The following is a 16,514-nucleotide window of genomic DNA, read 5'->3' as shown; positions in this document are numbered from 1 at the left end:
AAAGTTTCGGTAGCACTTTCCCCCTTTATTTCCTTCCGAAGAAGCAGTGCCGGCGGGCGGGCATCCCGGCTGGGCGGTGGGAGATGTCGGGCCTGGCGGGGGTGATCTGTAAAGCGGGGAGAGTGGTGCTGTCCTGGCTACGCCCACGGGGCTCTTGGGGAACTCCGACAAGACCCTCACTGTGACAGCGCTCGGGAGAGTTGACCAGCCTCGTGGGAAGTGTGCGGCGGTGGTGTTACTGTGGCACAGCGGGCGCCTGCCCCCCTGCCCACCGATGCTGCCTTGCACACTTCTTTGAATTCTTTCTCATTCACGGGGCAGCTATTTCTTGAGCACTTACTGGGGACCGATCCACACGCCTCCTAGGTGCTGGGGATTCAGTGGTGAGCCGTGCCTCACCCTGTTAGTAGAGTGCAGACGATTGCAGCTTCCTCAGGGCAACAGCTCAAGTATCTTCTCAGAAGTGCCTACCTGACTGTCACATCGAAATTAACACTCCTTCTCATTCCTATCGCTCCTGCCCTCCCTGGTCTTCTTCGTAATGTTTATCATGCTACCGAGTTGTGTTGTGTAGGAGACTGTTTATTTTAAAACTGTCTCAACCTCTCAACACTTCGCTCTCTGTTCGGGGCCAGTGAGCAGGAACTCTGTGCTTGGCACTTAGTAGGAGCACAAGAAATTTTTGACAAATGAATAAATGGAAGAATTGCAAAGACCCTTCTTAGTATCTGTCACACATCCGGTGCCCAAGGCTGACACTTAAAGATTGTCCCACGAGCTTAAGGAAGTTTTGATGACACTGTGTCTACTCTGCTTAAGTATTAGGAAGGCCCGGATGTGACAGTTTTCCGTGCAAGTTACTCAGTAGACACAAATCTGGTTTTTAAAAGCGTTGCGTAAAATACGTGCAAGACTTTTTAAAAATGATGTTCATCTTTTCTTAGGAAGACAGGCTCGTTCCTTTCTTCCTGTTGGAATTAGCACCGCCTCTATAAAAGTTAACAGTTTGAAGTCATTGTCTCTTTCTGGAACATAAAAAAGTTAGGGGGTGGGGAAGATACAGTGAGTCTTGTTTTTTTTTTAATGTTTTTACTTTCATTATGAGATGCTGAAAGAGCGTCTTACTGTCATAACAAGAATGGTTTTGGCAAACTGCAGCACAATGAAATCATATGCGTCTTTGTTTTCAGAAGTGTGTTATGTTGCTGTACCTGGTATCTGTTTCCAAGTTGTTAAACCTGGATTCTGGTCTACCATGGAGACTGTGGGCTGCTGGAAACAGTATCAAGAGAGTTTGTTTATAAACATGCACAACATTTTTAAGACCATTAATACTACATAGCAGCACAACTTTTAAAGAATATCTGTTACTCTTTTTTTTATGAAGTATAGTCAATGTACAATACTACTACAGTGTACAATATAGTGATCATAATTTTTAAAAGTTACACTCTATTTATAGTTATTATAAGACAGTGGTTTTATAGCCTATGTTGTACAATATAGCTTTATAGCTTAACACAACTTTTAAAGAATATCTGGTATCTTTGAAGATGAGAATATGGTGATTTCCTTGAAGACAGACTATAGCTTTTCTGCTGTGTATTTGCACATTTTTGTTCTCTGAAAGCCAGTAATCAAGTGAAATACGTTGTTGCCCCCATATCCAAATCTGTAACAGAAGTGGCTGTATTCATTTAGACATTATATTTAGTCTATATATCCCATAGGTTTTATTGAACTTTCCCTAGTTCTCTGGAGATACAGAGTGCCTCTCTTCCCCTTGAGGTTGTGAACACATTATGTTCTAGAGGTTCCCACGTATCTTTTTCCCCCAGAGAAACAAAATTGTAGAGAGGGTGGTAAGGCTCTCCGGAGAGCCCTCCACGGCACCCTTCTCCCCAGATAGCTGGTGTATGCGCTGATGAGATCAGTCTTGAACCACACCACCCAAAGGTCTCCTGCTACTTACCAGTCTACTTATTTGGCACCTACCTCCTGGCCTGTCCTGCCTTTCAGCCTGCTGTGTAATGATGGACGAATGACCTAGACTCCCTAGGGCCTCACCTGTGTTGTTTGTGAAATGAGGATAAATAATGATAGGATACATTAGATAGGGCTGCTTGGTGGGTTACATGAGTGCTATGAGTGTAAAACACCAGCATTATTATCCGGTGCTCCCTAATAACCCCCATCAGTGATCCTCAGGGCAGCTTGTCTGATTTCAGGGTTAGAAAGCCAGCATCCTAATTTATTCCCCTCATGGATGGATTTGACCCTACCCCACACCTACCCCCATGGAGTTATTTGCAGTTCCACTAGTAAACTCCAGTAGGTTCTTATTTAATTAGACTGTATGGCTAAAGATTCAGACATTTGGGGGATAATTTTGGCTAGGGATGTAGGATGAAGAATTTTCCTCTCTTCTTCTGGGAGTTTGAAACTCTGTCTTGTCTTGACTCTTAGCGGCCACTCCTGGTTGTGTGCCTCTGACTGCTTTGTGTTTGTCTCGTATTGACCCCTCCCCCACCTCCTCTGAGTTTCATCTGCAGTACTCAGTGCTCAGGCCTCTTCTTGTTCCCATGTACACCAGTGATCTCATCCAGTCACAAGGCTTTGGGCTCCATCTGGACCGCTGGTGATTCCCAATTCCCTACACTGATCCATTCAACTCCTCCTCTCCGTCCCCATGTGGATGCCTGATACACATCCCAGCTCGACATGTGCCAAACTTCTTCTTCAGCTGCTCTCTCCATCTTTCCTCCTTCAACTGAGCCATCTCACAGCAGACCAGTTAACAGCAACCCATCCTTCCAGTAGTTGACCCCACCCTTACAATCTTAGAGTCGCCCATGACTCTCTTTTCTCTTCTTCCGTATCTCCCCACTTTCTCTGGCCTCTTCCACATCCTCCTCCTTCCCACTGCAGCCATTATCAACAAGTGCTACTGACTCTACCCTCAGAATATATCCAGAATCCAGTGTATTCTCACCACCCGCACCCCAGACCCTGCACCACACCACGTCTGTCTCTTGGATGAAGGAAAGAAGATCCTCCCTGCTCCTTCTGCTTCTGCTCCTGCCCCACACAGGGCATTCCCAGCTTAGCAGCCAAAGCACTTTCTTTAACTGCCATAGTGAAAGCCAGTCGCCTCTCTGCTCCCCAGTTGTCTCAAGCAAAAGCCAGAGTGGTCATCACAGCCCTTGAGGCTGCAGCATTTCCTGCCCCGCTTGGGACACCTTTCTCCTGTCTCTCTGTCACTCTCTCCCTACATGTGTCCTTCTAGTTCACTGGCTCCCTGGCTCTTTCTCCATCATCGCAAGCCTGGGACTTTGCCACTGAGAGGCTTCCTGATGGGCTGCTCTACCCTCAGTCACATCTGCTAGGTCTGCACTTTGCTTCCCTCCAGTCTCTGCTTCAATGTCATCTCAGCAAGGCCTGCCTTGACCACTAATAGAAGCCGATGCACCCCTCCTGACTCTCTCCCGGGCCCCTGCCTCCCCTTTATTATCTCTGTAGGATTAGCATTGCTTGTCTGTCTTCTCTCACCAGAGTGCATGCTTCCCAGGATTCCTCTCCCCACTGCTCTCTCCTCGACTCCTAGTTCAGAGCCTAGGATGGCCTAGGTTAGCCCACACTAAACATTTAGGTGTGGCACTCAATATGCCTGCAAATTTGTAAAACGCAGCAGTGGCCACGGGACTGGCAAAGGTCAGTTTTCATTCCAATCCCAAAGAAAGGCAATGCCAAAGAATGTTCATACTACCGCACAATTACACTCATCTCACACGCTAACAAAGTAATACTCAAAATTCTCCAAGCCAGGCTTCAACAGTATGTGAACCTTGAACTTCCAGATGTTCAAGCTGGGTTTAGAAAAGGCAGAGGAACCACAGATCAAATTGCCAACATTCTTTGGAAAGAATGATGCTAAAGCTGAAACTCCAGTACTTTGGCCACCTCATGGGAAGAGTTGACTCATTGGAAAAGACTCTGATGCTGGGAGGGATTGGGGGCAGGAGGAGAAGGGGACGACAGAGGATCAGATGGCTGGATGGCATCACTGACTCGATGGACATGAGTCTGAGTGAACTCCGGGAGTTGGTGATGGACAGGGATGCCTGGCTTGCTGTGATTCATGGGGTCTCAAAGAGTCAGATACGACTGAGCAACTGAACTGAACTGCATCATAGAAAAAGCAAGAGAATTCCAGAAAAACACCTGCTTCATTGACTATGCTAAAGCCTTTGATGTGTGGATCAGAACAAACTGTGGAAAATTCTTCAAGAGATGGGAATACCAGACCACCTCATCTGCCTCCTTAGATATCTGTATGCAGGTCAAGAACACCAGTTAGAACTGAACATGGGACAACGGACTGGTTCCAGATTGAGAAGGGAGTATGTCAGCGTTGTATATTGTCACCCTGCTTATTTAACTTATATGCAGAGTATATCATGAGAAATGCTGGACTGGATGAAGCACAAGAGGGAATCAGGATTGCCAGAAGAAATATTAACAACCTCAGATATGCAGATGACACCACCCTTATGGCAGAAAGCGAAGAGGAACTAAAGAACCTCTTGATGAAATTGAAAGAGGAGAGTGAAAAAGCTGGCTTAAAATTCAGCATTCAGAAAACGAAGATCATGGCATCTGGTCCCATCACTTCATGGCAAATAGATGGGGAAACAATAGAAACAGTGACAGACTTTCATTTTCTTGGGCTCCAAAATCACTGCAGATGGTGACTGCAGCCATGAAATTAAAAGATGTTTGCTCCTTGAAAGAAAAGCTATAACAAACCTAGACAGCATATTAAAAAGCAGAGACATTACTTTGCCAACAAAGGTCCATCTAGTCAATGCTATGATTTTTCCAGTAGTCATGTATGGATGTGAGAGTAGGACTATAAAGAAGGCTAAGTGCTGAAGAATTGATGCTTTTGAACTGTGGTGTTGGAGAAGACTCTTGAGAGTCCCTGGGACTGCAAGGAGATCCAACCAGTCCATCCTAAAAGAAATCAGTCCTGAATATTCATTGGAAGGACTGTTGCTGAAGCTGAAGCTCCAATATTTTGGCCACGTGATGTGAAGAACTGACTCATTTGAAAAGTCCCTGATGCTGGGAATGATTCAAGGCAGGAGAAGAAGGGGATGACAGAGGTTGAAATGGTTGGATGGGATCACCAACTCTATGGACATGAGTTTGAGCAAGCTCCAGGAGTTGGTGATGGACAGGGAACCTGACGTGCTGCAGTCCCCGGGGTTGCAAAGAGCCAGACATGGCTGAGTGACTGAACTGGACTGACGGAAACATTTAGGAGGCTATTGCAATCTACCCTCAGTGGCTTTCCCTTCAGGAGAAGGGGATGATTTTACTCTAATTATCATTTGCAAATCTGCATCCTAACCCTGACCGCTCTCCTGAGTTCCTGTACCCAGAACCAACCCTGTGATGCTCAGCACCACCGCGCGCTGCCTGGCATCCCCTCCTTCCTCAGATGCCCTTCTCCTCCAGTTCTTACTTCACACTGTCCATGTACTCTGGGGAGACTTGCTCCAAGCCTAAGCCGCCCCCTCCTCTCCTCGTTCCTCCCTCTGCACTCCCTGCTCCTCTCCAGCCTCAGGCACACTGTAGCTTCTTGCTCCCAAGCCTGTCCTTTCTCCAGGCATCTCCCACACCTTCAGAGTTAGCTTTCTAAGTGACCCCTGACCTCATCCTTTCTGCCCCTCTGTTCTGCCGCAGTAGTCAATTTTGACTTTGTCTCTCATCACCTAAGGGTGCCTGTGTGCTCCAGACAGGTAGAATTGTGGATCTCCACCCCTGCTTCTACCAGGGCAGGTCTGATTGGTTTTGGTGGTGGTGGGTTTTAGATGTGAGCCACATTCATTTGAAAAAAGCATTCCTCAGCTTTGAAAAAAATTAAAACCATAGGTTTGCAGATTATGGTACAAACGTCATTTAATGTGAAACTTGTCTCATCACCTATGTCTCCCCAATTCCATTATGTCACTCAGTCTGTTCTTTCTGATAACAGCAGATGCCTGCCCCTTCTCCTGTATAAACCATGGACTTGCCAGCCTCTGAGATATATCTCATGATATTACTTCTGCTTGGGGTGCCCTTCTCCCCTTCTTCTACCTGAAAACCTGCCACGCATGCTTTGAGGCCTTTCTGAGATGCCAGCTCTGTAATTGTCCTTAATTACATAATAGCCCTTGGCCCCAGCGGGGTTAAGTGCACCTCCTTTGTGTCCCTGCAGCATTTTTATATCCTGTATTTGTGTTGAGGATTGTTGATGCCTCTTCTGTCCCTCCCTTCTGATCAGGAGACACATAACTGCCTCGAGTCTTGACTCCCAGAAGGAAGTGCGCCTTGCAGTGTGCATTGTAGGTACTTAGTGAGTGAGTGTGTTCTTGTGGTTTTGATCACAACTGTGGGCCCTCCCTACATCGCCCACTAGCTCCACCCCGTCAGTTGAAATACAGGCCCTCACCCTGCCCTAGACCTACCCCATCAGACCTCTGGCGTGGCATGAGCATTTGGAACGCATGGACCCTCATGTGCATATGAAACGGATGCGTTAGGTGCCTCGCGTGACAGTTACTGTTGTACTTACTGATCAAGTTACTTAAGCATATCAGTTGCCAGAGACTGTTGAGGCGGCTGAGAATGCAAAGATGACAGCATGGGCCTGGGCCTCCTCGGAGCTCCAGGAGGAGCTCTGTCTGCCTCGGTAGCATCGATGTTCGGTGAGGGACCTGCCTTCCAGGGTGGGATGTGTCCAAGGGCATTCTGGTGGTGGCTCCATAATAACAGGCGTGATGGGGGCAGGGCGGGCCCAGGCTTGACACAAGAGGACCCCCAGAATGTCCCTCCTCATCCCAGAGTGGCCTGGTAGGTCTGAGTGCGGGCGGGTGACAGGGAGAGAGGAACTGGCTTCTCGACTTCTCCTGCTCTGTTTCTCCATTCTTGCCTTTCCGAACCCACAAACTCTCTTCCTTGCCAGGATTTTATTTTCTGTAAGAGGCAAGTGTTTCTGGGTACTTCAGGCAGGGAAAGGCCCAGACCTTGGGGCTCACAGCCTGTCACCTGTGGGTCACTAGCTGCTTCTGCAGACAGGCCTGAGGACCTTAGACATCCTCACTCAGAAAACTTACCAATCCTTATCTGGTATATGGTAGCTTCTTGAAAATATAGTTTCCTGCTTTCAGTGTAACAGATGCCATTTCCTTATTTCCAAACCTAAGGCAGCTGGTGAGACCTCAGTGACCTGTCACGATGACAGTTCAGAGCCTGGCCTTTTTCACTTCCGCTGTCAGCTCTAACACTGTTATAACTTCTTTTTCCCCCATCCTCTGTGTACTAAAGTATTCATCAGATATCTAGATCAAAGAGGCATAGTTGTGACCATCAGGCAGCTCATAGGCCAAGAGTGACAGTAGATAGAAGCAGGGAAAAATCAAACTCAAATAAACATGCAAAGATGAAACATTCAGATTATGTGGATAGTTTCAGTAGATTCACTATTAAATGTTATTAATAGGCTCTTGCCCATTTTTGCAGGTGACTCTTTCTCAAACAGGAAGCTGATGTAGCCACAAGCCACAGATCTATCTAAAAGTGATTAAAATGCAATCATCTCTAATGGGGTGAATGACAGACAAGGGACATCCTTCCTCGTGTATCTGGGCTTGTGCAGGTTTTCTCTGTGATAGCCGAGCCTGATGTTAGAAAATTCAGCAAGAAGACTGGCTTTTAGGAGTCATATCCATGGCTTTAAAATTTTCCCCATTTAAGTTATTTTCCTGGCTGAAATGAAATGATCTCTCTTAAAAATAAGGTGAAGTCATCGTTCATCTTTGCACCAAATGTTTATTGTGTACATGTGTGCACTGTACATGTGTTTCCATGACTTGGCTGTCCTGTGCCATATGTAAAGCTTTAAACACCTTGTTTTTCAAGCAGGTGTTTTTAACCAATTAATATTCACTGCTGTTTCTTCAGTGCAATGGGCAAATGACTGGAGCTATATGTGGTTATTCATGGAATCCTCACAATACTCGAGTGGGCCACATAGCAATTTGCATAGGAGATGCTTTAGGCCCAGAGAGGTGACTTACCTGAGGTCACAAAGCTAACGTAGAACAGAAACAGGATTTGGAGTAAGGACTGTGTGACCCCAAGCACCAGCATCGCTCACTCCACTGAACACTGCTTCCCTGTGAGTATGATCGATGAATGGCAAACAGTTCTCCCTTGGTCCATAGCTTTAGATATGGGAGCTGGGCTGGACTTCTCAAATAAGCAAACTGGGGGCCAGTGTTACAGGAAATACATAAGCCAAGGACTCCCTGTTTCAAAATCGGCAGAGAAAAAGAGGAGAGTCCCATCTAAAACTCATATTTAAGTGCTTTTATAGAATTGTCCTTTACATTTTAATGATAAACATGTCTTAATCATCTCTTTGGATGATTGAAAAAATATAATTATTTTCATAGATGCATTTGTTTCCCAGTGATTTTTTTTTTCATTTTTCTGATGAGGCTGTCTATAGTTGATTTAGTTTAAAAGAATTTTTTCTGGATATAGTTGCTTTACAATGTTACTGTACAGCAAAGTGAATGAACCACGCATATACAGAGTTCATTAGATTTTATTTCCCATTTCTTGTAGTGATTTGCTTTAGATGATGTAAGTCAAGAAACCTCAAACTTGAATGTACAGACAAATCCCCTGCGATTCAGTAGGTGTCAAGTGGGGCCAGGAGACTCTGAAGCTCTAACAAGCTCCTGGGTGATGCTGCTGGTTGAGAGACTACAGTTTAAGTGGCACGGATGTGGGCAGGGTTTGGGGAAACCTTTCTAGCTTCTTTCCTTTATTGGAAGCATCTCCAGGAATTCAGGTCCCTGGTAAGGGGTGCTGTGCTCCACTGAGAGTTAGCTAGGCAATGGTTCACACCATTTCCTTAAGTACTTACGAAGGGAGTACGTTCCTCTGTCTCCATGAATTTTATTTCTGCAGCAGCCAGGTGGGATTTAGGAGAAAGCACATTTGGATTGTTGGCAAGTTGGGGTGAAGGGTTGCAACATGCAGGAGAACTGAGAATGTATTTGGTCCAGAGTTGTGTTCATAGCACCAAGCAGGGTAGGGGTAGTGCCAGAAGTGATCACTTGAGGTTAGTGACAAAGAGCCAGGTTGCCAGGGACCCTAGGTTCTGGTATCAGCTCTGCCACTAGTCAGCCATGAGTCTCTGGGCAAGTCACTGTTCTCAGATTTAGTTTGCTTATCTGCAAAGTGGGATTGTAACCATTATTTAATTAAGAGTTAGTTAATAAGCAAATACTGCTTAATTAATGATGCATACATATGGCACATAAAGTGTGGTCTTTTTACCTGCTGGGAGTACAGCAAGTATCTCTGGAATAAGAGAGGATAAAAATGCTTTGAAGTGTCTCAGACTTCAGTTGAGCTAAATGAGTTCTGTCTTGTGGAGATTCTCAGGGACCTGCTTCAATGAGTACATAAACATGACTTGTAAATAGCACATTACATTTTTTGCATATAAATGATAGTTACGTGCCTGGAAACCACTTAAGTAGAATAGTTGGTCCAACTTACCAAACTTCCTGCCTTCTCCTAACTCCCCAAATAGGAACAGATTTTAACTGATTTCACATAGAGAAACTTAAGATGCATATGTTGTTATTCTGTCATTAAGTTGAAGAGACACAGGAGTAATATAAAGCCGGATTTGGGCATTTTGTAAGTTAAAGGGTTCCCCTGACATCTTTTATTAATCATCTCTTTGGCAGACCTGGGAGCATTCCTTCCCACTTCTGCCTTGACCATCAGCTTCCAGATTCACCAGATCCAAGTGGAAGCAGCTCATGGAAGCTGTGGCCTTAAGCCCAGAGAGACTGGCACCCTATGGGCTTTCTTTTCTAAGGATGGATCCAGGAGGTTCTAGGCTCTGTGTAACTCTCGCAGAGTTCTTGGGATTTTCGCTCTCTGTCCCAGTTCAGTTCAGTTCAGTTCAGTCACTCAGTCGTGTCCAACTCTTTGCGACCCCAGGTATCGCAGCACACCAGGCCTCCCTGTCCATCACCAACTCCCGAAACTCACTCAGACTCATGTCCATCGAGTCCGTGATGCCATCCAGCCATCTCATCCTGGGTCATCCCCTTCTCCTCCTGCCCCCAATCCCTCCCAGCATCAGAGTCTTTTCCAATGAGTCAACTCTTCTCATGAGGTGGCCAAAGTACTAGAGCTTCAGCTTTAGCATCATTCCTTCCAAAGAAATCCCAGGGCTGATCTCCTTTAGAATGGACTGGTTGGATCTCCTTGCAGTCCAAGGGACTCTCAAGAGTCTTCTCCAACACCACAGTTCAAACGCATCAATTCTTCGGCACTCAGCCTTCTTCACAGTCCAACTCTCACATCCATACATGACCACAAGAAAAACCTTAGCCTTGACTAGACGGACCTTAGTTGGCAAAGTAATGTCTCTGCTTTTGAATATACTATCTAGGTTGGTCATAGCTTTTCTTCCAAGGAGTAAGCATCTTCTAATTTCATGGCTGCAGTCACCATCTGCAGTGATTTTGGAGCCCAAAAAAATAAAGTCGGACACTGTTTCTACTGTTTCCCCATCTATTTCCCATGAAGTGATGGGACTGGATGCCATGATCTTCGTTTTCTGAATGTTGAGCTTCAAGCCAACTTTTTCACTCTCTACTTTCACTTTCATCAAGAGGCTTTTTAGCTCCTCTTCGCTTTCTGCCATAAGGGTGGTGTCATCTGCATATCTGAGGTTATTGATATTTCTCCCAGCAGTCTTGATTCTAGCTTGTGTTTCTTCCAGCCCAGCGTTTCTCATGATGTACTCTGCATAGAAGTTAAATAAGCAGGGTGACAATACACAGCCTTGACGTATTCCTTTTCCTATTTGGAACCAATCTGTTGTTCCATGTCCAGTTCTAACTTTTGCTTCCTGACCTGCATACAGATTTCTCAAGAGGCAGGTCAGGTGGTCTGGTATTCCCATCTCTTTCAGAATTTTCCACAGTTTATTGTGATCCACACAGTCAAAGGCTTTGGCATAGTCAGTAAAGCAGAAATAGATGTTTTTCTGGAACTCTTGCTTTTTCCATGATCCAGCGGATGTTGGCAATTTGATCTCTGGTTCCTCTGCCTTTTCTAAAACCAGCTTTAACATCAGGGAGTTCATGGTTCACATATTGCTGAAGTCTGGCTTGGAGAATTTTGAGCATTACTAGCATGTGAGATGAGTGCAATTTTGCGGTAGTTCGAGCATTCTTTTGCATTGCCTTTCTTTGGAATTGGAATGAAAACTGACCTTTTCCAGTCCTGTGGCCACTGCTGAGTTTTCTAAACTTGCTGGCATATTGAGTGCAGCACTTTCACAGCATCATCTTTCAGGAAGGATGAGAAAATGCACTTGCTGTCTCTTAGCTCTGATTGCTTCCTCCTCTGTTCCTCTTCTGCTGCTGGTGGTGATGACAGCAACCATTGCTTCTTAGATACTAGGCGCTGTGGAAATACTTCACGTGCATTCACTTGTGTAGTCTAAGTAGAAAAGCAATGAGGGGTAGATCCCATGTTCCTCGGAAAGCGGAAGCGAGGATCAGAAGAGTCAGGCTCGTCACACAGCTGGTGGGTGGCAGAGCTGGGAACTCAGATCTGTCGACTTCAAACCCCTCTGCTCTCCTGCCTTCCTGCTGCAGGCCAGTGTGACTCTTGTTTGGTAAATTATCTTAAAATGATGACCTGCAGATGTGTTCCTCCTGAATTATGTTCCTTGTATCCCATTTGGGGATATCATTGTTGCCAGGGGTCCTGGTGACATCGATCCCTGTCATGTGTCTCTGATTCTCGCCCCTCCCAGCAGTGTGGCTGGATGGGTGGTGACGGAGGAGAGAATCACGGGCTATAGCAGTGGGTGGGCCCAAGGAGGGAGCAGGTCATCTAAGAAGGGCTGAGAGGGGATTGCCCTAAGATGTGTTATCTGTGACTACCGGTGTTGACAGTGACTGCTTGTTTTTTACTGAGAAGCAGACTCATCCAAGAGGAAGATTCTGGGCATCAGAGCCAGAGAGACCAGGAGAGGAACCCAGATCTTCTACTTAACAAAACATGTACAGAGTTCAAAACTAAGCATGTTTTGAACTCTGTACATGGAGACAGTAGTACCAGTACCCTGGCAGGATTGCTCTAAGGAATAGAGATCTATATATGCAAAGCCCTGTCATTAGTACAGGCTCAATAACAGGAAGCTGTTACTACATTACTGTCATTAAATCACAAGGGAAACTTCTAGTGAAACAATTCAGACTCCTTGACCTGATCCATCCAGGAGACATTTATTGTTCCATTGCTGCATTCTCGCTCTGGCTGTGTACTGTGGGGGGGCAGATGTAGTGTTTAAAGAATGTGAAAATAGGTCCTGACTCCTTGGTTCTGTGATTTTCCACAGCTTTGGCTGTATGGCCTTCTAGAAATGGACATAGTCAATGTGTATATTTCTTTCTCAACTTTTTATCCCACTTCTTGCCTCCCAGGCACCGCCCCACCCCCCCACCAAAAAAGTATCTAAATGTTATTTCTTAGCCTTCAGATATCTGGGGAATTCAGAGGGGCAGGGGTGCCTAGTTCTAGAACACACACTGCATGAGGACAAGGACTTTGTCTAGATTGATCACTGTTGTACCCCCATCAGCTAAAAGAGGTGTGCAGTGAATCTTTGTTGATTGAACAAATTATGTCTTCTCAGGCTTTCTTATATGTCTGCGGCTGGGTTTCTTAGCATGGACTCTCAACAGTTTGGACCTGATCGTGCTTCGTTGTGGGGGCGGTCCTGTCCACCATGGGAGGGTCCAGGGCAGCCCTGGCTCTTACCCACTCAGTGCCAGTAGCACCCTCCCCATTGTAATAGCCAGAAATGTCTCTGGATGTTGCCAAAAAACCTTCTCTCCAGAGGCCACATCACCCTTAGGTGGGCACCCTTGGTCTGCAGAGAGGGGTTTGGGTTAGGGTTCTGTTGAGAGGTTTGGGGTTTTTTTTTTTAACATGAATAAAGTAAAAAGATTTAAGATGTGAGAATGTACTATATGGGTGATAGCAGTAAAAAAAAAAAAAAAGAAAGAAAAGGAAGAAAAAAAGTTTCATTGAAATCCACTACAAACACTTCCCTTCCAGTTGCTGCAACTGTCTGTCAGAGGAAGTGGAAAGAGAAGGTGCGGGCTGGGCTGAGGCTGTGCCAGGAACCGCCGGCAACTGCTGCTTAAAGAAACAGTAACTCTCGATGGTACAGCTTCCAGTTCAGTTTGGAATCAGCAAGTCCAGTACAGATTAACCTGTTTACAAGGCAGTTCACTTACACATCTTGGCCAGTTGGCCTTTTTAAGATCGATTCTGTGATGTTTGACCCAGTATTGTTTGTTAAAGATAGCTGAGGTTCAGGCATGAGGTGTAGGCTTTCTCGTGACTGTCCGAATCAAATTTGGCTTAAAGAAGAATGAGCTTTTTAATACTGGCTAAGCCAGTTCACTACTATCAGAAGCATTGTCTTCTTACTTTGACACCTGGGTATTCATAAAACTGTCCAGCAGCTGGAAAGAACATTGAAAATCAGAGAATCTGACCTCCTTCATTAAGAAATTAGAAAACTCATCTTCCATGGAAGCTGACGCTTTTCCTTTCCAGCACCAATGCATCAACACCTTGAGATGCTAATCAGAATAGAGGTTTTGTTGTGCATGATCCTATTGCTTTTAGCGAGGACCTTCTCTACCTTGCTCTGTTGCAGAGACTATTCTAAGAAAGTAATATGGACACAGTCTTGTATTAAAAGTATTATAGCATTCAGCAAAAACAGCCTTGATGGGAACACACCAAGAGTCATTTGTGAAACTCCATTAAAAATATAAGTGTGTAGATGGTATAACTGGACAGTTTAGCAGTGAGGTTGTAAAGAGCAGGAAATCTCAGGTTACCTGTATTCAAGTGAGGTTTCTGTGGCTTGGGGCACATTACCAAACCTCTGCAGGTGCTGGGCAGCTCACCTGTAAGATGGTGACAAGTAAGAATGACATCTAAGTACGTTGACTGGTGGGAATTCGGCACCGTAGTGAAGGTGACTTGCTTATTAGCGTATAAGCAGGACTTCAGTCCACACACCCCAGCCCCTGACATTGTCGTCATGCCCTGAGAAGCGTTGCCTGGTCGTCTCATGCTGTAGCCCTTCTCAGACTCTAGAAATCAGATTTCTTCGAAAAACTTGAGCAGTGGAGCTTTGTGTAATTGTCTCCTGTACTGGAATATGAGTAAAAGACCAGAACGTGGAGACAGAGACAGATAAAGCAAAGGCTTATCAGTGATTTATTTTCTAGGTTAAATAGTGATATCCTCACATTGTATTTGCTTAAATTGACATCATGCTGTACGAGGTGAACACTCAAATTATAACTTGTTCTAAACCATCATAAATTGAATGATAACTTTAGAAGTTAGCAAAAATTCAAAATGCCCAGTTTTAAAAATGAAGAAAAAGCTAGGTACGTTTTCCTACCTTTGGACCTTCACTTTTTCCCCAAACCCAATTAAGGACAGAGCCTGTACATGATTTGCTCTGTGCCTTGGGCAGTCAGAGATATATTTGCTGGGAATAGTTGGTGGAGACGTCAGCTAAACTCTTCAAAGGAAGAAAAGTCATTGTTAGAATAAATGCCAGTAAATTTTCCTATAAAAGCAGTAGATTGTTCATGGGAAAATCTGTTCAAAAAAGGTTAAAGTTTGGGTTTTGTTTTTAAGTGTTTCACCCAGTTCCTTTGTAATTTAAGCCTCAAACAGCATGTGTGTGTGCTAAATCACTTCAGTGGTGTCTGACTTTTTATGACCCCATGGACTCTAACCCGCCAAGCTCTTCTGTCCGTGGGATTTTCCAAGCAAGAATATTGGAGTGGGTTGCCATTTCCTTCTCCAGGGGATTTTCCTGACACAGGAAACTGAACCTGCATCTCCTGCATTGCTAAGCACATTGAAGAAGCCTAAAACTTGTATTAAACAGCAATTCAGTGTTTATCGGAGTCAGTCCTTCAGTTCCTTGAGCAGCGCAGACACACGGAGGCGTTGTGGGCCAGGGACCGTTGCTGCAGGTGCTGATCGAGTCTTCTCTCTTTACTACACTCTGTAGTAGCGTAGTGTAGTAACAACACGGTTATTTTAGGCTTCCAGTCTGGCAGCAAAATGCAAACGTGGTTATTGTAGCTTTGCTTTTGTCAAACACAGTGTCCAACGCACTCGCGATAACTAGAAAAGAGTCGCACACCTGGTGCTTTGGGAAAGATTTATTTAATGGGCTGTACCTGTCCACCAGGGTCCCTGTTCACCCCCACACTAGTCCATAACTGTACTTCCTTCTGAACTCCAGGCTAAGGAGCTGTGTCCAGAAGTGCGTTTTTTATATCAGGTTTGACACCCAGGTCCATATGATTGGCCCATAGTTCCTGGACTGTCGTCTGCAGAGCTTGGCCCCCTGGTGCCTCATGCTCACCCCATAGCTGGGCGGGACCCTCTGCTCTGCCATCCCCTGTACCTCTAAGCTGGGTCAGTTCGGGACACATTTCTAGCTGGGAAGTTCAGCATCTTGAAGTTCCCTCTCGGAGGGTCAGCACTGGTAAAGAGCATTCTTTTTATAGGTTCCAGACTCTTATGGGTCGGCTGGGAACCAGTGCGTGCTCCTCACCACAAACCTTAGTTCTTACCAACAATCAGACATGGGGCTGTGGTGCATTACTTGAATTTTTAAATCTTAGGCATGATGTAGCTGGATCCGAACTTTGCTGAGCAAGGCCTGCTAATTCAGTGTAGGGAGAAAGGAAAGACGGCCGGGTTGCAGAGGCTTCACTTCTGCAAATAGATGAGCACGTGTGCCGTTACCCCTGACCCAGGACACAGTGTGGGTAAAACGGCAGTGGATGGCTCTTCTGGTGAGTAAGCCTGTAGTGTGTTGCCATCTAGTGGAACCTATGGCAAACTAAAGATTTATGTATTCTGACTGCAGAGTTCACCAGAGCTAATTACATCAGCTGGAGAAAATAACTGAAAAGTGTTTTGGAAACATGCAAATTCAGGTGAAACAAAAAAGTCGGAGTGACTTTTAATAATCATGTTTTCTTAACGTTGGCAAAAGGTCAGCCCGTTTCTCAAGAGTTCATGAATATTTACCACCAGGGACCTAACAAGTTTTTCAAACACACAACCAGATCAGGACCACGCACTGTCATTGTTGTCTATACAACAGGCCTGGTTTCCCATTCAAAGTCCTCGGCAAACCAGGCTTGGTTACCACCCGGTTATTTTAGTATTTTTTTAGACGGTGATTTTAAGGTTTCAGATACCTTTCTCGCTTACATTTCCACTTTTCCTATTAAATTTCCACAGGGTAAATATGTTTGTTTTTAGAAGAAGCAAGCACCTGACTTGACAAA

The 16,514-nt window shown here is 45.2% G+C and overlaps 1 protein-coding gene across 6 annotated transcripts in view; it reads left to right on the top strand.

The window, feature by feature from the left end:
• EIF4E3 (eukaryotic translation initiation factor 4E family member 3) overlaps positions 1-16,514 on the top strand; it is an 81,502-nt gene that overhangs the window by 36,073 nt on the left and 28,915 nt on the right. The gene's annotated exons all lie outside the window — the stretch shown is intronic.

This window comes from Oryx dammah, unplaced genomic scaffold (assembly GCF_014754425.2).
Source record: "Oryx dammah isolate SB20612 unplaced genomic scaffold, SCBI_Odam_1.1 HiC_scaffold_9, whole genome shotgun sequence".
In the NCBI taxonomy this organism is placed as follows: Eukaryota; Metazoa; Chordata; class Mammalia; order Artiodactyla; family Bovidae; genus Oryx; species Oryx dammah.
Note: the sequence above shows the minus strand (reverse complement) of the source record. Positions and strands in the feature narration are given on the sequence as shown.